The following is a 22398-nucleotide window of genomic DNA, read 5'->3' on the forward strand; positions in this document are numbered from 1 at the left end:
CGGGCGCCTGTAGTCCCAGCTACTCGGAGGCTGAGGCAGGAGAATGGCGTAAACCCAGGAGGCGGAGCTTGCAGTGAGCCGAGATCGCGCCACTGCACTCCAGCCTGGGTGACACAGCGAGACTCCGTCTCAAAAAAAAAAAAAAAAAAAAAAGTTAGTTGGAATCAGGTTGAAGGGAAGGAAAATATGTGGAAATAAAACCTAGAAGGCTGAGAGATTACGAGTCCAGTAATACGCTAGATGCTTATGGAGAGGTTATTGGTTATTGATCCTCCAACTGAACATTGCACTGGCTGTGAACAAGTTATTAAAACGTTAGTACACTAAAAAGTACTGAGCTGCTTTGGTATCAATTCCAGATCTTTTATCACAGAGATTTACACTAACCATATATGACTGCTAAAGATTTTCAGATACCTTGACCTGTTGCTACTATTTTACAGTCTGAAAAAAACCAGCATCTTTCTTTTTTAAGAGTCTGGTCACCCAGGCTGGAATGCCGTGGCACAACTGTAGTTCACTGTAGCCTCAAACTCCTGGGCTGAAGCAATCCTCTCACCTCAGCCTCCCTAGTAGCTGGGACTCAAAGGTGTGTACCATCATGCTTGGCTGACATGACATATAAAAATTTTTTAAATTTTTATAGAGACTAGGTCTCGCTATGTTACCCAATCTGGTCTCGAACTCCTAGACTCAAGTGATCCTCCCAACTTGGCCTCCCAATTTGTGATTACAGGCACAAGCCACCTTACCAGCATCTTAATGTGAGGTGAAGTCACTCAGCATTAATCAGAGCCAGCCCCAGAAAATGTATCAAGCATCCACCTGCTTCAGCTCAGTGACCCAGCAGGTAGCCATGGAGCAGCTACATCTGTGCCAGACCAGGCAGAGCACACATGAACAGCATGCAGCCCTGCCCTCAAGCTAACCAGCTTAAGGTCTAGAAGACAGCGTGACAAAGTACCAAGTACCAAGTGATGTATGCAAGGAATGCAAGAGGGAATCCATAAAAGAAAACCTAGCTGATGGGAATTGGAAATGTTTCTGGAAAGGGTAGCGTGGAAGCTGGATGTTGGAGGGGAGATAGGAAGAGGAGGCGCCCAGAAGAGTGCACCAGATTCTGCCAGGGAGTAGCTCCAGGTCTACTTAGCTGAGACCAGGAAGTAGTGAATACCTGTTCCAGAAAGACAGCCTTCCAGCTCCCTAAGACTAGGGGCCCAGGATTCATCTGAATAAACCCTCAAAAAGGAAATGTTTAGAATTCTATCCCATTTCCAAGCAGTAAATTCCCAGTTTTCAAATTCTGCCTCTGGCTAAAGACAGCCAGGTTGAAGTGTTAGACCAGCACATTCTCACTGCAATAATGAAAGCAGGAAGTAGCAGCAGAAGTCATTGAATAGGAGGGAGGCCAGGCACACTGGTTCACTCCTGTAATCCCAACACTTGGGGAAGCAGAGGCGGGTGGATCACCTGAGGTCAGGAGTTTGAGACCAGCCTGGCTAATGTGGAGAAACCCCATTTCTACTAAAAATACAAAAAAAAATTAGTTGGGTGTGGTGGCGGGCACTGGAAATCCCAGCTACTCAAGAGGCTAAGGCAGGAGAATCACTTGAACCCAGGAGGCAGAGGTTACAGTGAGCCAAGATCACGCCACTGCACTCCAGCCTGGGAGATGAGCAAAACTCCGTCTCAAAAAAAAAAAAAAAAAAAAAGGGCAGGGGGGAAAAGCTGCCCTTGCCCAGATCAGAAATCGTGTTATGGAGGTAGAAGATATGGATTAATCCAGAGTCAGCAATACAAGAAGATGATTTCAACGTTTGTAGTTTTTTGGATGTTCACAATGAAAAGTTAGGAAGAGGCCAGGTGCAGGTTTCCACCTGTAATCCCAGCACTGTGGGAGGCTCAGGGAGGAAGGACTGCTTGAGGCCAGGAGTTGGGAGACCAGCCTGGGTAACAGAGTGAGAGCCCCATCTCTACGATAAAAAATAATTTATAAAAAAAACAAGGCATGGTGGCACACACCGGAGTCCCAGGTACTTAGGAGGCTGACGGGGGAGGATTGCTTGAGCCCAGGAGATCGAGGCTGCTGTGAGCCATGATTGTGGCACTGCACTTCTGCTAGGGTGGCCAAGTGAGACCCTCCCAGGCTGTTATAGCACGTCAATCTATGAAATGGGCCCAGTAGGCTAGCAGTGCTCCAGGTGCTGTCATTCACTTCGCCTATTGAATCCTCAGTAACAGCCTCACTCAACAAATGAAAAACAAGCTCAGGTGAAATAACGTCCTCAAGATCACATGGCCAGTAAAAGGCTTACCAGGACAATAGCCTGTTGGACTCCAAAGCCATTGCTCTCCATGTCCTTTATCTCCTTTATGGTAGAGAAGCCCCAGTGATGGCTGCAGATTAACCAGCGGATGTGTCGTAGGGACCTCTTTCAAGCAAACTCAAAATACAGACTAAACACTGAAAAGTGGAGGGGAGGGGGACAACTAAGGAATCATAAAAATAATCTCCCTAGGCTTCTCATTTTACAACCAAGGAAACATCTCCAGACAGTATTATGTTAATGATGAGGTCATCCTATTGAAAGACGAAGGACAAAGGCCAGCATCAAAAAGAATAAAGTTGGCCGGGCACAGTGGCTCATGCCTGTAATCCCAGCACTTTGTGAGGCCAGGGCGGGCAGATCATGAGGTCAAGACATCGAGACCATTCTGGCCGACATGATGAAACCCCGTCTCTACTAAATACACAAAAATTAGCTGGGCGTGGTGGTGTGCACCTGTAGCCACAGCTACACAGGAGGCTGAGGCAGGAGAATGGCTTGAACTGAGATCACGCCACTGCACTCCAGCCTGGTGACAGAGCAAGACTCTGTCTCAAAAAAAAGAAAATAAAATGTTTAGGAATAATTTTTTTTTTGAGACGTTTCACGCTTGTCCAGGCTGGAGGGCAATGGTGTGATCTCAGCTCACTACAACCTCCGCCTCCTGGGTTCAAGCAATTCTCCTGCCTCAGCCTCCCAAGTAGCTGGAATTACAGCTGTGCGCCACCACGCCCAGCTAATTTTGTATTTTTAGTCGAGATGGGGTTTCTCCATGTTGGTCAGGCTGGTTTCAAACTCCTGACCTCAGGTGATCCGCCTGCCTCAGCCTCTCAAAGTATTGGGATTACAGGCGTGAACCACCGCGCCCGGCCAGGAATAAATTTAACAGAAGTGCAAAAACCTTGTACATTGAAAACTAGAAAAGACTGTTGGAAGAAATTAAAGACCTAAATAAATGGAAAGGCATTCTTATTTATAAATCAGAAAACCGTATATTGTTAAAGCAGTGTTCCTGGGCTAGGGCCAGAGGCTCATGCCTGTAATTCCAGCACTTTGGGAGGCTGAGGTGGGGGGATCAGTTGAGCCCAGGAATTCAAGACCAGCCTGGGCAAAATGGTGAAACCCCATCTCTACAAAAAATACAAAAAAAGTAGCCAGTCATGGTGGCATGCCTCTGTGGTCCCAGCTACTTGGGAGGCTGAGGTGGGAGGATCACTTGAGTCTGGAAGGTTGAGGCTGCAGTGGACCGTGATGGCCTCACTGCACTCAGTCTGGACAAAAGTGCCAAACCATTGCCGGGCACGGTGGCTCACCCCTGTAATCTCAGCACTTTGGGAGGCTGAGGCGGGCAGATCACAAGGTCAGAAAATCGAGACCATCCTGGCTAACACAGTGAAACCCCGTGTCTACTAAAAATACAAAAAATTAGCCAGGTGTGGTGGCACGTGCTGTAACCCTAGCCACTCGGGAGGCTGAGGCAGGAGAATCCCTCTGACCCTGGAGGTGGAGGTTGCAGTGAGCCCGAGATCGTACCACTGCACTCCAGCCTGGGCGACAGAGTGAGACTCCATCTCAAAAAAAAAAAAAAAACCAGGCTGGGCACAGTGGGGCACACCTGTAATCCCAGCACTTTGGGTTTGGGAGGCCAAGGCAGGAAGATAACCTGAAGTCAGTTTGAGACCAGCCTGGCCAATATAGTGACACCCCACCTTTACTAAAAATACAAAAATTGGCCGGGCGCGGTGGCTCAAGCCTGTAATCCCAGCACTTTGGGAGGCCGAGACGGGCGGATCACGAGTTCAGGAGATCGAGACCATCCTGGCTAACCCGGTGAAACCCCGTCTCTACTAAAATACAAAAAAAATTAGCCGGGCGAGGTGGCGGGCGCCTGTACTCCCAGCTACTCGGGAGGCTGAGGCAGGAGAATGGCGTGAACCCGGGAGGCGGGGCTTGCAGTGAGCTGAAATCCGGCCACTGCACTCCAGCCTGGGCAACAGAGCTAGACTCCTTCTAAAAAAAAAAAAAAAAAAAAAAAAAATTAGCCAGGTGTGGTGGCACACGGCTGTAGTCCCAGCTACTCGGGAGGCTGAGACGGGAAGATTGCTTGAACCCAGGAGGCGGAGGATGCAGGGAGCTGAGACTGCACCACTGCACTCCAGCCTGAGCTACAGAGTGAGACCCTGTCTCAAAAAAAAATAAAAATAAAACATAAAAGCCTACTTAAAAATTTTTTTTTTTTTTTTTTTTTTTTTTTTTTTTGAGACGGAGTCTCACGCTGTTGCCCAGGCTGGAGTGCAGTGGCACGATCTCGGCTCACTGCAAGCTCCGCCTCCCGGGTTCCCGCCATTCTCCTGCCTCAGCCTCCTGAGTAGCTGGGACTACAGGCGCCCGCCACCGCGCCCAGCTAATTTTTTGTATTTTTAGTAGAGACAGGGTTTCACTTTGGTCTCGATCTCCTGACCTTGTGATCCGCCCACCTCGGCCTCCCAAAGTGCTGGGATTACAGGCTTGAGCCACCGCGCCCGGCCTAAAAAAATTTTTTTGTTTTGAGACAGGGTCTCTCTCCATTACCCAGGCTGGAGTGCAGTGGCACGATCTCAGCTCACTGCAACCTCCACCTCCTGGGCTCAAGTGATCCTCCTGCCTCAGCTTCCCAAGTAGCTGGGACCACAGACACATGCCACCAAGCCTGGCTAATTTTTCTTTTGTTTTGTCTTTTGTTTTTTTTGTTTTTTTTTTTTTTTTTTTTTGAGACGGAGTCTTGCTCTGTAGCCCGGGCTGGAGTGCAGTGGCCGGCCTGTCTTTTGTTTTTTAAAGATGGGATTTTGTCATGCTAATCTTGAACTCCTAAGCTCAAGCAATTCGCCCACCTCAGCCTCCCAAAGTGTTGGGATTAAGGCTGACCCTAAAATACATTTGAAAATCCAAAGAAGCCAGAACAGCCAAAATAATCTTGAAAAATAAAAACAATTTTGGAGGACTCACACTTCTTAATTTGAAAACTTACTGTGAAGCTATAGTAATCAAGACTGTGTGGTACTGGCATAAGGACAGACGTTTAGATCACTGGAACAGAACTGACAATCCAGAAAAAAATTCATACATTTATGGTCAATTGATTGTTTATAAGGTTGCCAAAATAATCCAATAGAGAAAGAATAACTTTTTTAACAGATAGTTCTGGAACAACTAGACATCCACATTTAAAAGAATAAAGTTGGAGGCCAGGCGCAGTGGCTCACACCTGTAATCCTAGCACTTTGTGGGGCGGAGGTGGGCAGATCACTTGAGGTCAGGAGTTCGAGACCAGCCTGGCCAACATGGTGAAACCCTGTCTCTACTAAAAATTTAAAAATTGAGGCCGGGCACGGTGGCTTAAGCCTGTAATCCCAGCACTTTGGGAGGCCGAGATGGGCGGATCACGAGGTCAGGAGATCGAGACCATCCTGGCTAACATGGTGAAACCCCGTCTCTACTAAAAAATACAAAAAACCAGCCGGGCGAGGTGGCGGGCGCCTGTAGTCCCAGCTACTCGGGAGGCTGAGGCAGGAGAATGGCGTAAACCCGGGAGGCGGAGCTTGCAGTGAGCTGAGATCCGGCCACTGCACTCCAGCCTGGGCGACAGAGCAAGACTCCATCTCAAAAAAAAAAAAAAAAAAAAAATTTAAAAATTACCATAGTGATGGGGCCTGTAATCCCAGCTACTCGGATGGCTGAGGTGGGAGAATCACTTGAACCTGGGACACAGAGGTTGCAGAGAGCTGGACAGCACCATTGCATGCCAGCCTAGGCAACAGAGTAAGGCTTCATCTCAAAAATAAATAAAGTTGGACTCCCTACCTTATACCAAATACAAAAATTTACTCAAAATGGATCATAGACCAAAATGTAAACGCTAAAATATTAAAATTACAGAAGACAATATAGGTATAGGCTGGGCACAGTGGCTCACACTTGTAATCCCAGCACTTTGGGAGGCCAAGGTGGTTGAATCATGTGAGGTCAGGAGTTCGAGACCAGCCTGGCCAACGTGGTGAAACCCCATCTCTACTAAAAATACAAAAATTAACCAGGCATGGTGGTGCGCACCTGTAATCCCAGCTACTCGGGAGGCAGAGGCAGGAGAATGGCTTGAACCTGGGAGGCAGAGGTTGCAGTGAGCCGAGATTGCTCCATTGCACTCCAGCCTGGGTGACAAGAGTGAAACTCCGTCTAAGAAAAAAAAAGAAAGAAAATATGGGTATAAATTTTCATGACCTTGGAATAGGCAATGGTTTCTTAGATATAACCCCTAAAAAGCACAAGCAACCAAAGGAAAAACAAATTAGACCTCAAAACTTTTGTGCATTAGAGGACGTGACCAAGAAAGTAACAAGACACAGAATGGGAGCATATATCTGCAGATCACATACTTCTGTACCTAGACTATATTTTAAAATTTTGGGCCGTGGGCAGTGGCTCACGCCTGTAATCCCAGCACTTCCGGAGGACGAGGTGGGTGGATCATGAGGTCAGGAGATCGAGACCAGCCTGGCTAACATGGTGAAACCCCTGTCTCTACTAAAAAAAAAAAAAAAAAAATCAGCTGGGCACAGTGGCAGGCGCCTGTAATCCCAGCTGCTCAGGTAACTGAGGCAGGAGAATTGCTTGAACCTGGGAGGAAAAGGTTGCAGTGAGCCAAGATCGCGCCATTGCACTCCAGCCTGGGTGACAATAGCGAGACTCAGTATCAAAAAAAAAAAAAAAAAAAAGACCAGGTGCGGTGGCTCACGACTGTAATCCCAGCACTTTGGGAGGCCAAGGCGGGCGGATCACGAGGTCAGGAGATCGAGACCATCCTGGCTAACACGGTGAAACCCTGTGTCTACTAAAAATGCAAAAAATTAGCCGGGCGTGGTGGTGGGCGCCTGTAGTCCCAGCTACTCAGGAGGCTGAGGCAGGAGAATCACTTGAACCCAGGAGGCAGAGGTTACAGTAAGCCAAGATCACGCCACTGCACTCCAGCCTGGGGGACAAAAAAAAAAAAAAAATTACCCTCAACAATAAAAAAAGGAGTAATTTTTTAAATGGGAAAAGGATTTTAATAGATATTTCCCCAAAGAAGATATACAAATGGCCAATAAGCACGTGAAAAGATGCTCAAAGCCGTTAGTCATTAGGGAAATGCAAGTCAAAACCACAATGAGATACTGCTTCACACGCACTCAGATGGCAATAGTCCAAAGGACAATACCAAGTGTTGGCTAGAATAGGGAGAAACTGGAATCCTCATACACTGCTAGTGATCATGGAAAATGGAAAACAATCTAGCAGTTCCTCTAAAAAGTTCAACAGAGTTGGCCCAGCGCAGTGGCTCATGCCTGTAATCCCAGCACTTTGGAGGCTGAGGCAGGCGGATCACAAGGTCAAGAGATCGAGACCATCCTGGCCAACATGGTGAAACCTTGTCTCTACTAAAAATACAAAAATTAGGCCGGGCGCGGTGGCTCAAGCCTGTAATCCCAGCACTTTGGGAGGCCGAGACGGGCGGATCACAAGGTCAGGAGATCAAGACCATCCTGGCTAACATGGTGAAACCCCATCTCTACTAAAAATACAAAAAAACTAGCCGGGCGAGGTGGCGGGCGCCTGTAGTCCCAGCTACTCGGGAGGCTGAGGCAGGAGAATGGCGTGAACCCGGGAGGCGGAGCTTGCAGTGAGCTGAGATCCGGCCACTGCACTCCAGCCTAGGCGACAAAGCGAGACTCCGTCTCAAAAAAAAATAAATAAATAAATAACAAAAATTAGCTGGGCGTGATGGCATGCGCCTGTAGTCCCAGCTACTCGGGAGGCTGAGGCAGAGAACTGCTTGAAGCCAGGAGGCAGAGGTTGCAATGAGCTGAGATTGTGCCACTGCACTCCAGCCTGGCAACAAAGCGAGACTCCGTCTCAGAAAAAAAAGAAAAAAAAAGTTCAACAGAGTTACCATAGGACCCAGCAATTCTCCTGAGTATACACCTAAGAGAACTGAAAATACATGTTCACACGAAAACACATACACAAATGTTCATTAAAAGTATAAGCAATTCAGGCCAGGTACAGTGGCTCATACCTGTAATCCCAGCACTTTGGGAGGCCAAGGCGGGCAGATCACCTGAGGTCAGGAGTTTGAGACTAGCCTGACCAACATGGAGAAACCCTATCTCTACTAAAAATACAAAATTAGCTGGGCCTAGTGGTGGTACATGCCTGTAATCCCAGCTACTCGGGAGGCTGAGGCAGGAGAATCACTTGAACCCGGGAGGCAGATGTTGCAGTGAGCCAAGATTGCACCATTGCACTCCAGTCTGGGCGACAAGAGTGAAACTCTGTCTCAAAAATAAAAAAAATAAAATAAAATAGAAAAAGTTGATAATCAACATCTTCCCCCGAGAATACTCCAGGCCCAGATGGCTTTGTTGGTGAATTATATCAAATATGTAAGGACAATATAACACCAATCTTATACAAATCCTTCAGAAAGTAGAGTAGAAAGGAATACTTCCCAGCTTGATTTATGAGGACAGCACAACTCATACCAAAACCAGATACTGCATAAAAAGAAGACTACAGATCAGTATCATTCATGAGCATACACAGAAAAAAAATCAGTAAACTAAAAAATATTTTTATTGAGTTGTACTACAAAATAAAACATTAGGCCAGGCGGGGTGGCTCACACCTGTAATCCCAGCACTTTGGGAGGCCAAGGTGGGTGGATCACCTGAGGTCAGGAGTTTGAGACCAGCCTTACCAACATGGTGAAACCCCGTCTCTACTAAAAATACAAAATTAGCCAGGTGTGGTGGCGCACGCCTGTAATCCCAGCTATTCAGAAGGCTGAAGCAGGAGAATCACTTGAACCTGGGAGGCGGAGGTTGCAGTGAGCCAAGATCACACCACTGTACACTTTGGCCTGGGCAACAGAGCGAGACTCCATCTCAAAAAATAAAAACTTTAAAATACATTTAACGTACCACTCAGCAATCCCATGTCTGTTTACCCAAGAGAAATAAAAACGTAGGCCGGGCGCGGTGGCTCAAGCCTGTAATCCCAGCACTTTGGGAGGCCGAGATGGGCGGATCATGAGGTCAGGATATCGAGACCATCCTGGCTAACACGGTGAAACCCCGTCTCTACTAAAAAAAACAAAAAACTAGCCGGGCGAGGTGGCGGGCGCCTGTAGTCCCAGCTACTCCGGAGGCTGAGGCAGGAGAATGGCGTGAACCCGGGAGGCGGAGCTTGCAGTGAGCTGAGATCCGGCCACTGCACCCTAGCCTGGGCGACAGAGCCAGACTCCGTCTCAAAAAAAAAAAAAAAAAAGAAATAAAAACGTATGTCCAAAGACCTTCATGTGACTGTTGATAGCATTTGATAGCATTATTAAAAATAGCCAAATGATGGAAACAACCAGAATGCCTAACAGCTACTAAATGCATAAACAATCATGATACATCCAAACAATGCATTATCACCCAGCAATCAAAAGGAACAAACAGCAAATAAACACAACATGAATGAATCTGAAAGCGTTATGCTAAATGAAAAAAGCCAGATTTGCTGGGTACAGGCCTCACACCTGTAATCCCAGTACTGTGGGAGGCCAAGCCAGGAGGATCGCTTGAGACCAGGAGTTTGACTCCAGCGTGGGCAACACAGTGAGACACTCGTCTCTACAAAAATAAAATAAAAGAAAATGAGTAATCATAACTAGCCAGAAAAGAAAAAAAAAAAGCCAGATGCAAAAGAGTAAATCCCATATGGATTTCGAGAAAAGACAATAAAGGAAAGCAGCGGTTTTGAGGGGAAAGTGGTTGGGAAAGGGCAAGGGGCACAAAGGAGCTTTTTGGGGTGATGGAAGTGATGGTGGTGGTGGTTTCACAGCTGTGTATGTCTGTCAAAACTCACTGAAGCAGAGATTTTAAAAAGATGGATTTTATTGTATGTAATTTATATCTCAATGAAGTTGAATGCCACAATAAGACACTTGTCATACTCACAAAAAAGGCTAAAACAAAATGATGGACATTAATAGCAATGGGAACTCTCATCTAATGCTGGTAGAATATAAAAATAGTGAAACTATCTTGAAAAAAAGTTTGGCCCCTTTTTTTTTTTTTTTTTTGAGACAAAGCTTTTCTCTTGTTGCCCAGGCTCAGTGCAATGGTGCGATCTCAGCTCACTGCAACCTCCACCTCCCAGGTTCAAGCGATTTTCCTGCTTCAGCCTCCCCAGTAGCTGGGATTACAGGCATACAGTACCACACCTGGCTAATTTTGTATTTTTAGTACAGATGGGGTTTCTCCACGTTTGTCAGGCTAGTCCCGAACTCATGACCTCAGGGGATCTGCCCACCTCGGCCTCCCAAAGTGTTGGGATTACAGGCGTGAACGATGGCACCCAGCCTTTTTTTTTTTTTTTTTTTTGATGGAGTCTCGCTCTGTCACCCGGGCTGAAGTGTACAGTGGTGTGATCCCGGCTCACTGCAACCTCTGCCTCCCAGGTTCAAGCAATTCTCCTGCTTCAGCCTCTCCAGTAGCTGGGACTATAGGCACAAGCCACCATGCCTGGCTAATTTTTGTATTTTTAGTAGAGATGAGGTTTCAGCATGTTGGCCAGACTGGTCTCGAACTCCTGACCTCAGGTGACCCACCTGCCTCAGCCTCCCAAAGTGCTGGGATTATAGGTATAAGCCACCGCATCCAGCTGGCCATTTCTTTTTATGTATTTTTTTATTTTTTATATTTTTTTAGATGGAGTCTCACTCTTGTTGCCCAGGCTGGAGTGCAATGGAGCCATCTTGGCTCACTGCAACCTCCGCCTCCCAGGTTCAAACAATTCTCCTGCCTCAGCCTCCCAAGTAGCTGGGATTATAGGCGCCTGCCACCATGCTGGGCTAATTTTTGTAATTTTAGTAGAGATAGGGTTTCACCATGTTGGCCAGATTAGTCTCGAACTCCTGACCTCAGGTAATCTGCCCATCTCAGCCTCCCAAAGTGCTGGGATTACAGGCGTGAGCCACCACGCCCGGCTGGCCATTTCTTATATAGTTACTCATTCATTTTCCCTATGTCCCAGGAGTTCTACTTCTGGTATTTATTGAAGAAAATAAAAATATTTGTCCACAAAAAGAATGTTTACAGCAGGATTATTTACAGTAGCTAAAAACTGGAAACAACTCAAATGTCCAGCAACAGATGAATGGATAAACAAATTGGTACAACAGAATACTGCACAGCAACAAAAATGAATAACTACTAATATGTGCACTGACATGGCTAAATCTGAAAGACACTATGCTGTGTGAAGGAGAACTCAAAAGAGTACATACTGCATGATTATATTTATATGAAGTTCTAGAGCATATAGAACTAAGTTATGATTATAGAAATCATTATAACGGTAGAATATGGTACAAAAATATTAAATACAATTTACACTTCTATTTTTAAAAAATTAAGTTGAAATAGGGATTAAGTTAGTATTCAAAATACATGCCATCAGATCCATACACCTGCAAGGACAGGGTCACAGATTTGACTTTTAGCTTCTTAGCCACAGAAGGGAAGAGTTCAAAACAATCAGTTACATGATTGTATCCAAAAGACTAGGGGGGCGGGGGAATCAGCTATTGGCCGGGCGCAGTGGCTCATGCCTGTAATCCCAGCACTTTGGGAGGCTGACGTGGGAGGGTCACTTGAGGTCAGGAGTTCAAGACCAGCCTGAACAACATAGGGAGACCCCATCCCTACAACAAATTTTTTTCTTTTATTATTTATTATTATTATTATTATTATTATTATTATTATTATTTTGAGACGAAGTTTTGCTCGTCACCCAGGCTGGAGTGCAGTGGCTCAATCTCGGCTCACTGTAACCTCTGCCTTCTGGGTTCAAGAGATTTTCCTGCTTCAGCCTCCCGAGTAGCTAGAAGTACAGGCACGTGCCACGTCCGGCTTTTTTGTATTTTTAATAGAGACAGGGTTTCGCTGTGTTGCCCAGGCTGGTCTGGAATTCCTGACCTCAGGTGATCCGCCTGTCTCAGCCTTACCAAGTGCTGGATTACAGGCGTGAGCCACTGCGCCCAGCTAAAAAAAAAAAAATTTTTTTTTAATTAGCCCGGCATGGTGATACAGGCCTGTAGTCCCAGCTACTCCAGAGGGTGAAGCAGGAGGATCACTTGAGACCAGAAGGTCAAGGATGCAGTGAGCTATTATTGCACCACTGTACTCCAACCTAAGCAACAGAGTGAGACCTTGTCTCTTTAAAAAAAATAAAAATAAAAAATAAAAGGGAAACAAAAGCAACAAGTATTTTTACATTTTGGAACTCAGATATGAGAGAAATTCCCACACTGCACCACAGTTGAGGTCGTGGACAACCAAATTCAGTCTACACACATTTCCCTTGGCTGTTGCTTAAAAGGTCTTGTGATATAACAACAAAGTGAACTGCAGTTGAAGCAACTTTATGAGAAGCCATGACATATGAATCAGACCCCTCTGAAACCAGTAATAGGGATAAATGGACATGCTGTTAGGGTATAAGACAGCCAAAAAATGTTCATTCAGGATAGACATTACAGCCCTAATAACACACCTGATTCTTTGCTTTAGCCTAATAAGGACAGAAGATTTCTAATCAGTGAGAGGAGTTTCCCTCGGCCAGTGATTTGGGAAACTGTTGGGAGTTGCGGTGGTAGAACACAGGAGAGAGCCACTCAGGAGCTGGACAAGGGTGGTAGCAGTGGGGATGCAGAAAGGGGACATACTGGAGATACGTTTTTTTTTTGTTTTTTTGTTTTCTTTTTTTTTGAGACAGAGTCTCGCTCTGTCGCCCAGGCTGGAGTGCAGTGGCCGGATCTCAGCTCACTGCAAGCTCCGCCTCCCGGGTTCACGCCATTCTCCTGCCTCAGCCTCCCGAGTAGCTGGGACTACAAACGCCCGCCACCTCGCCCGGCTAGTTTTTTGTATTTTTTAGTAGAGACGGGGTTTCACCGTGTCAGCCAGGATGGTCTCGATCTCCTGACCTCGTGATCCGCCCGTCTCGGCCTCCCAAAGTGCTGGGATTACAGGCTTGAGCCACCGCGCCCGGCCGGAGATACGTTTTGTGGTGAGAAGTCGTTCAGATTCAGAACCTGCTCACAGATTTGCAAGTGGGAGAAAGTGAAATCAAGGCTAATAGTTCCTAGGTTTTTGTTTATAACTTAGTTTTCTCTTGTGATTACATTCTTTCATTTTACAGTTTTTATTGAGAGCCTGCTAAACGCCATGTTACATTCAAGGTGCCCGATTACAGAGGTGGCGAAGCTAAGGCCCTGCTCTCACTTGATTAAGAGCACAGATGCTGAAGCTTGTCTGCTTGGATTCAAATGCCAGCTCTGGGCTGGGCATGCTGGCTCATGCCTGTAATCCCAGCACTTTGGGAGGTAAAGGTGGGAGGATCACTTGAGCCCAGGAGTTCGAGAGCAACCTGGGCAACATATTGAGACTCTGTCTCTACCAAAAAAGAAAGAAAAGAAAAAGAAAAATTAGCTGGGCATGGTGGCACATGACCATAGTCCTAGCTACTGGGGAAGCTAAGGTGGGAGGATGGCTTGAGCCCAGGAGGTCAAGGCTGCAGTGAGCAGTGATCATACCACTGCACTCCAGCCTGGGTAACAGAGTGAGACCTTGTTTCAAAAAATAAAAAATCTCAGTTCTGCCACTAACTAACTGTGTGACCATGTGCAAGTTACTTAACCTACCAAGACTCAGTCTCCTCATCTGTAAAATGGGCATAATAAAAGTATCCACCTTCTAGAGTAATAGGCACAATTCTAAATGCCTAACAAGATTAAACATTAGCGAGGTGTGGGCTTACACCTGTAATCCCAACAATTTAGGAGGCCAAGGTGAAAGCATTACCTGAGCCCAGGAGTTTGTGACCAGCCTGGGCAACATGTCAAGGCCCTGTTTCTACAAAAATTACAAAAAATTAGCCAGGCATGGTGGTGCACACCTCTGGTCCCAGCTACTTGGGAGGCTGAGGTGGGAGGATCACTTGAGCCCGGGAAGTGGGGGTTGACATATTCCAGCCTGGGCAACAGAGTGAGACCCTGTCTCCAAAAAAAAAAAAAAAAAAAAAAAAAAAAGGCATAATAAGTTTTAGCTATTACAATTTAAGGAGCTGTCATTCTAGTGAAGGGAAGCAGAAAATAAACTAGCACTAAATATTAGGTTATGGTAAGTTCAAAGAAGAACATTTAAAAAGGAGATATAATAGAAAGCTTCATGTACTACTTTACTTAGGTACTCAGGAGATGACATTTAATCTGAGACCTAAATAGCAAGGGGCCAGACACGAAAATACCTAGGAAAATAACATTCTAGAAACAACAAATGCATACTCCCCAAGGCAAGAACAAGCTTAGCACATCTCAGGGACAGAAAGAAGGGTAACGGCCAGGTGCAGTGACTCACGCCTGTAATCCCAGCACTTTGGGAGGCCAAGGCAGGTGGAGGAGTTCGAGACCAGCCTGGCCAACATGGTGAAACCCTGTCTCTACTAAGAATACAAAAAAATGAACCAGGCGTGGTGGTGCACGCCTGTAATCCCAGCTACTCAGGAGGCTGAGGCATGAGAATCAGTTGAACCCAGGAGGTGGAGGTTGCAGTGAGCTGATATTGCACCACTGCATCCCAGCCTAGGCAACAGAGTGAGACCCTGTTTCACAAAAGGAAGGGAAGAAGGGAGGGAGGGAAACAAAGCTGGAATTCAATGACACAGGGATAAAATGATGCAAAAATGAAGTTGTAAAGCAAGTAGTTGACAGATCACTAGGTCCTGATAGGTCAAGGTAAGCAATTAGATTTATTTTTTATTATTATTATTTATTTATTTATTTTTGGAGACAGAGTCTCGCTGTGTCTCCCAGGCTGGAGTGCAGTGGCGTGATCTCAGCTCACTGCAACTCAAGTGATCCGCCTGCCTCGTCCTCCCAAAGTGCTAGGATTACAAGCGTGAGCCACTGCACCTAGCCTTAGATTTTATTTTAAGCACAATGAGGGCCTGGGGGAGCACTTTAAGAGGAGGGTGGCATGATTTGTCTTACATTTTAAATAAATCAGGCCGGGAGCGGTGGCTCACGCCTGTAATTCCAGCACTTTGGGAGGCCAAGGCAGGTGGATCATGAGGTCAGGAGGTCGAGACTATCCTGGCTAACACAGTGAAACCCCGTCTCTCCTAAAAATACAAAATAATTAGCCGGGCTTGGTGGTAGGCGCCTGTAGTCCCAGCTACTCGGGAGGCTGAGGCAGGAGAATGGCATGAACCCAGGAGACGGAACCTGCAGTGAGCTGAGATCGCACCACTGCACTCCAGCCTGGGCAACAGAGCAAGACTCTGACCCAAAAATAATAACAAATAAATCAGTCAGGCTATTGTGTGGAGAATAGGTTTTAGGGTGGCAAGAAAGGAAGCAGAAAATTAGGAAGCTATTATAGGACTGAGGGCAAGAAATGACAGTGACTTCATCTGCAGTAGTAGGTGATGGACAGATCTGAGATGTGTCTTAGATATAGCATCAACAAGACTTACACTTTAACCCTAGCGCAGTGGCTCACACCTGTAATCTCAGCACTTTGAGAGGCAGAGGCAGGAGGATGGCTTGAGTCCAGGAGTCTGAGACCAGCCTGAGCAACATGGTGAGACTCTGCATTTCTTAAAAAGAAAAAAGAAAAAAAATTAGCTGGACATGGTGGCATGCACCTGTGGTCCCAGTTACTCGGGAGGCTGAGGCAGGAGGCTCACTTGAGCCCAGGTCAAGGCTGCAGTGAGCCGTGATCACACTACTGCACTCTAGCCTGGGCAACAGTGAGACCCTCAAAATAAACAAACAAACAAACAAACAACTTCTGCCTTTCAAGTTTGTTGGGAGGGTAAACAAGCTATAGGATAAGTGAAAATCACCCCCAGCACCTGACACACATCATAGGCATTAGGGTAATAGCTGGCTTCTCTTCCCTTTCACAGTCCTATAGAGATTTTTAAAAAATAGCATCTCTTGGTTTATTATATTGTCAGTGTTTGTGGTGATGGACTACCACCTGTTTAGACCTCTCAGAATCTATTAATAAATATATTCCTCAAAAACGAACATTTGGGAGCCGGGCATGGTGGCTCACACCTGTAATCCCAGCACTTTAGGAGGCCGAGGTGAGCAGATCACCTGAGGTCAGGAGTTCAAGGCCAGCCTGGCCAACATGGTGAAATCCTGTCTGTACCAAAAATACAAAAAATTAGTTTGGTGTGGTGGCAAGTGCCTGTAACTCCAGCTACGCAGGTTGAGGCAGGAGAATCGCTTGAACCTGGGAGGCAGAGGTTGCAGTGAGCTGAGATTGCGCCACCACACTTCAGCCTGGCTGACAGGGTGAATGAGACTCCGTGTCACAGACACCCTCCACACCCAACACACACACACAAAGGCATTTGATAAGCACTTGCCAATTAACTTTATACATCCAGAAATAACATCACCAAATTACCAATGTTCTAAACATAAACAATTTTGGTTCTTTTAACTGATACTTCAAAATCCCTACTTACTTTTCTCATATTCCTTCCAATAATTTGTTAGGAGGTGGACCTGTCAATAGGAAGGACAAAAATTATTATCACCAATACTCTCAAAATAATCGTCACCAAGAAAACCAAGAAAACACTCAGGGAATTTTCAGAATTCGGTCAAGCCCATCCAACTGTCTCCAAGTTTTGACTCTGCCTAAAGGACTCCTCACAGTTGGTTTAGCCCAACCCAGTAAGAAACATTTAACAAATAATTAAAAGTGTTGTGCCAAGGTGATTGTGTTGCCGAGATACGGTTGTTGGTAGCCGGGGAGTGGTAGGCAGATCCAGCCAAGAATTGTGCCCTAAACCAGGAGCTCTGATGATGAAATCACAGGATGTGTGAGTTTGGGGCTTGATGCTCATCCCAGGTGGTTTCCTACCATGGAAAACATTTGATGTATAAGAGTAAGGCTCAGCTGGGCATGGTGGCTCATGCCTGTAATCCCAGCACTTTGGGAGGCCGTGGCAGGCGGATCACCCAAAGTCAGGAGTTCAAGGCCAGCCTGATCAACATGGAGAAACCCCGTCTCTACTAAAGGGAAAAAAAAAAAAAAAAATTAGCCCGGCGTGGTGGCGCATGCCTGTAATCCCAGCTACTTGGGAGGCTGAGGCAGGAGAAAAATTTGAACCCAGGAGGTGGAGGTTGCGGTGAACCAAGACTGCACCATTGCACTCCAGCCCGGGCAACAAGAGCATAACTCCATCTCAAAAAAAAAAAAAAAGAGTAACCCTCCACTGGGTGTGGTGGCTCACACCTGTAATCCCAACACTTTGGGAGGCTGAGGTGGGCAGATCACTTGAGGTCAGAAGTTCGAGACCAGCCTGGCCAACATGGTGAAACCCCTCCCCCTGCCGTCTCTATTAAAAATACAAAAAGCAGCTGGGTGCGGTGGCCGGTGCCTGTAGTCCCAGCTACTCAGGAGGCTGAGGCAAGGAGAATTGCTTGAACCTGGTAGGCAGAGGTTGCAGTTAGCCCAGATGGCGCCATTGCACTCCAGCCCTGGGCGACAGAGTGAGACTCCATCTCAAAACAAAAAACAAAAAGTGAGGCTCTATTGCTACTCCCTGATTTAATAAACGTCTCTGGGACACAATTTCTTCATCTGTACAAAAGGTAAATTAAAAAAAACGCTTGGCAAGTTCACTGTGGCGAATTATCTACGACACAGGAATGGAAAGTGCTTTACAGATTGCACAGCACTCCTTACACATGAGTAATTAGTGTTCACAGGTTCAGCCACTTTTGGGGAGGAGGAAAATGTGGTCTTTTAGAGGCCAAACGTCTTCCCAAACTCCTAACAGCCAACGAAGGGCTCGGTGATCTCCGCGCTTCAGACTCGGCCCAATTCTCAAAGCCTGGTTTAAGTACACTTTTTTTTTTTTTTTTTTTTTTGAGACAGAGTCTCGCTTAGTCGTCCAGGCTGGAGTGCAGTGGCGCGATCTCGGCTCACTGCAAGCTCCGCCTCCCGGGTTCACGCCATTCTCCTGCCTCAGCCTCCCGAGTAGCTGGGACTACAGGCGCCCGCCGCCTCGCCCGGCTAATTTTTTGCATTTTTTTTTTTAGTAGAGACGGGGTTTCACAGTCTTAGCCAGGATGGTCTCGATCTCCTGACCTTGTGATCCGCCCGCCTCGGCCTCCCAAAGTGCTGGGATTACAGGCGTGAGCCACCGCGCCCGGCCTTAAGTACACTTTTCCCTCAGCCTACAGGAGTGACCCAAGGGCAAACCGTCCCGGGTTCGTGTCCCACCTCTGCCTCAAAGACTACACCCTCTTAGGACAGGTGCGTGTCCCCGGTGGCCCGGGCTGCCAGCTTGGGAAGGAGGCGGTGGCACCCGGGCGGCCGAGTGCTTAATAATGGCAGTTGCCCTGTCAGCCCCGTCACCTGTCACTCCCTCCCCCGACTTCTCCCGCACCGCGGCCGCAATCTAGCCCGGACACTCCGAGAGCTCTCTCTGAGCCGGGCACGGTCCTCGCTGCTCGGCCAAGTGCAGCCCCCTCACCTCAGTGCGACTAAGACAAAGCAGGGTCCCGCCGGCCCCTGTCCCCTCCCTAAGGCGCGCCCTCAGGGCGGGAGCCCCACCTCGGCCAGCCCCCCAGTTCAGTGGCCCACAGGCTCGACTCCCGCGCTGACGCTCAGCGCCTCCCTCCTCCACAGCCGTCACTGACCGCTCCCCTCTAGCCTGGACCCCGCTGTCCAGCAGTCCCAGCTGGCCCGCGCCGCGCTCCTCCCGCTCTGGCAGTTCTAGCACCGGTAGCGCTCCTGCAGCCTTCCAGCCTAGAGGGCGCCGGGCGGGCACGCGCTGGGGGCGGGGCGGGGCGGGGGCGGGGATGGGGGCGGGGAGACGCGCTCGGGGCGGCCGGCGGTTGGTGCTCGCAGCCCGCGTGCCCGCCTTCCCCGTCACGTAACCTTTGGGCCCCGCCCACATCGGGAGTTGCGCAGGGGCTCTTGGTGCGACGCCCTCCGGCTGAGCTCTCGGGGCGGGACCTTCCCCGTGGCCCTGAGGGGCAAAGAGGGCACCGTCCAGTGATCGTCCCGTTGTGCAGAAGAGGCGAGCTGAGGCACGGCGGCAGGCGGGGCGTCAAAGCAGTTAGCGCCGCGCCTGGCCGCTAGTCCGCGCGGGAAAGCTTTGTCTCCCTTCCTTCGGATGGAATTGGAACTGAAGCTCTGGGAGCGCCCGAACTGTGCGGTCCTCGAGTTCACTGCTATACCCACAGTGCGCAGAGCACAGGGGCACGCGATACATTATTTGAATGAATAACTCTCTTATCCTGGCCTTTCTCTAACTCTTCCACTTCTACTTGGGTCACCCGCCCCCTCCCCAGGAGTCTTATAACAGGAGGAAGAGGAGACAGAAGTGGCTCATATGGGTAAAAGCCCTCGTCCTGCGAATCAGTGACACAAAGTAGTTAGTCAAACCAAAGTACCGTTTTAAAAAGATTGCTACGTAGCAAAATAATAGGATAGGGTAAGAGGGGAGCCCAGCTAGGAGCTTCAGTGGGATCCAGGGTTGATATGATGGTGGTCTGGATTTAAGTGATGGCAGTAGAGATAAAAAGAAGTAAAAATTCCAGCCCAGGCAACATAATGAGACCCTGTCTCTACCAAAAAAAAAAAAAAAAAAAAAAAAAAAAAAGTTTTTTTGTTTGTTTTTTGATTATCTGTGTGCGATGTCTCACTCCTGTAGTCCCAGCTACTGGGGCGGGGTTTGAGGGTTGGCTGACGTTTGAGGCTTCAGCCCAGGAGGTGGAGGCTGCAATGAGCCGTGGTAGCGCCACTGCACTCTAGCCTGGGCGACAGAGGGAGACCCCGTCTGAAATAAATAGATAGAAGTAACAAATATTTGAGGTAGCTTTTGGAGAATAAACGGGATTTGCTATTGGATTGAACAATGAGGGATGGAGAGGGAGAAATCAAGAGGAAATCCCTGAGTGGTTGATTGTGCTATGTATTAAAATGCAAAAACTGCCGGGAGCGGTTGCTCACGCCTGTAATCCCAGCACTTTGGAAGGCCGAGGCGGGCGGATCACTAGGTCAGGAGTTCAAGACCAGCCTGGCCAACATGGTGAAACCCTGTCTCTACTAAAAATACAGCAATTCGGCCGGGCGCGGTGGCTCAAGCCTGTAATCCCAGCACTTTGGGAGGCCGAGACGGGCGGATCACGAGGTCAGGAGATCGAGACCATCCTGGCTAACACGGTGAAACTCCGTCTCTACTAAAAAATACAAAAAACTAGCCAGGCGAGGTGGCGGGCGCCTGTAGTCCCAGCTACTCGGGAGGCTGAGGCAGGAGAATGGCGTAAACCCGGGAGGCGGAGCTTGCAGTGAACTGAGATCCGGCCACTGCACTCCAGCCTGGGCGAGAGAGCTAGACTCTGTCTCAAAAAAAAAAAAAAAATACAGCAATTTGCCTGGCATGGTGGTGCACGTCTGTAGTCACAGCTACTCGGGAGGCTGAGGGAGGAGAATCGCTTGAACTCGGGAGGCAGAGGTTTCAGTGAGCGAAGATCATGCCACTGCACTCCAGCTTGGGCGACAGAGCCAGTTACAAAAAATAAATAAAATAAATAAGTGTGCACAGTATATAGTAGTTATGATCATCTATTAGACACCGGTATGGTAGAAACCAGCTGAGAAAAATAACCTTTATTAGTTGCTTAATCTTTTAGTAATACTTTAGGAGTAAAGCCATACATTTCACAGAGCATCTGCTAGTGACAAATCATCTTATTCATCAAATATTTATTTATTTATTTATTTAAGATGGAGTTTCACTTTCTTGCCCAGGCTGGAGTGCAGTGGTGCAATCTCGGCTCACTGCAACCTCTTCCTCCTGGGTTCAAGCCATTATCCTGTCTCAGCCTCCCAAGTAGCTGAGATTATAGGTGCCTGCCGCCACGCCCAGCTAATTTTTGTATTTTTAGTAGAGACGGCGTTTCACCATGTTAGCCAGGCAAGTCTCGAACTCCTGACCTCAGGTCATCTGCCCGCCTCAGTCTCCCAAAGTGCTGGGATTACAGGTGTGAGCCACTGCACCTGGCCTCATCAAATATTTATTTGGTGCCTACTGTGCACCAGGCCCCGTGCTGGACTCTGGGAAAACACAGGTGAATCTCTCTGTCCTCATGGAGCTTCCTACCTCCTTCAGGGAGACAATGAAGACTTATCAAACATCTAATTCCATCTGAGGAGGAATTTAGCAGGTGTTGTGATACAGCCTAGGCAACGGGGGAAAGGCCTGCTAAGTAGGGAACATACCTTTACTTGCAGGATAAGAAGGAGCCATTTCTGGGAAGGGAATTGTGGGGGAAGAGCATTTCGGGCAGAGACCCAGAATATAGGGACTGAGGTGGAGAAAAGTTCCAGTTAGCAGGAGAGCACAATGGAAAACCTTTGAAGGCTTTAAGCAGGAGAGTAAACTGATTCGATGTCTGTATTACACTTAGTGTCTGTGTGAAGAATGAACTGGAGGTGGATCAAGAGAAGAAGCAAGGGGGCCGGGAGCAGTGGCTCGTGCCTGTAATCCCAGCACTTTGGGAGGCTGAGTGGTGCGGATCGCTTGAGGTCAGGAGTTTGAGACCAGCCTGGCCAACATGGCAAAAACCCCATCTCTTGTAATTTTTGTAAAAATACAAAAATTAGCCAGGCGTAGTATCACATGCCTGTAAACACAGCTACTAGGGAGGCTGAAGCTGGAGAATTGCTTGAACCCAGGGGGCAGAGGTTGCAGTGAGCCGAGATCATGCCACTGCACTCTAGCCTGGGTGACAGAGTAAGACTCCATCTCAAAAAAGAAAAGAAAAAGCATGGAGACCAATTAGAAGGGTCCTGTGGGGCTGGGCTCTGTGGCTCACACCTGTAATCCCAGCACTTTGGGAGGACAAGGTGGGTGGATTGCTTGAGTCCAGGATTCAAGACCAGCTTGGGCAACATGGAGAAACCCCCTC

At 47.8% G+C, this 22398-nt stretch overlaps 1 long non-coding RNA gene across 4 annotated transcripts in view; it reads right to left on the reverse strand.

Moving 5' to 3' along the window:
- The window catches only part of LOC105464386 (uncharacterized), a 30977-nt gene extending 11683 nt beyond the window's left edge, over positions 1-19294 (reverse strand). The window contains exons 1-4 of one of the 4 annotated variants that reach the window (XR_011614168.1): positions 19120-19294; positions 16932-16971; positions 15952-16046; positions 6417-6539 (exon numbers count right to left, since the gene is read on the reverse strand). This is a non-coding gene — a long non-coding RNA (uncharacterized lncRNA). Of the gene's footprint in view, positions 1-6416; positions 6540-15923; positions 16047-16931; positions 16972-19119 lie in introns of all 4 variants that reach the window. The other 3 variants (XR_011614167.1, XR_976805.3, XR_011614166.1) reach the window with 3 other exon arrangements.
- Positions 19295-22398: the final 3104 nt, after the last annotated feature.

The sequence above is a fragment of the Macaca nemestrina genome, chromosome 15 (genome assembly GCF_043159975.1).
Source record: "Macaca nemestrina isolate mMacNem1 chromosome 15, mMacNem.hap1, whole genome shotgun sequence".
Classification (NCBI taxonomy): domain Eukaryota; kingdom Metazoa; phylum Chordata; class Mammalia; order Primates; family Cercopithecidae; genus Macaca; species Macaca nemestrina.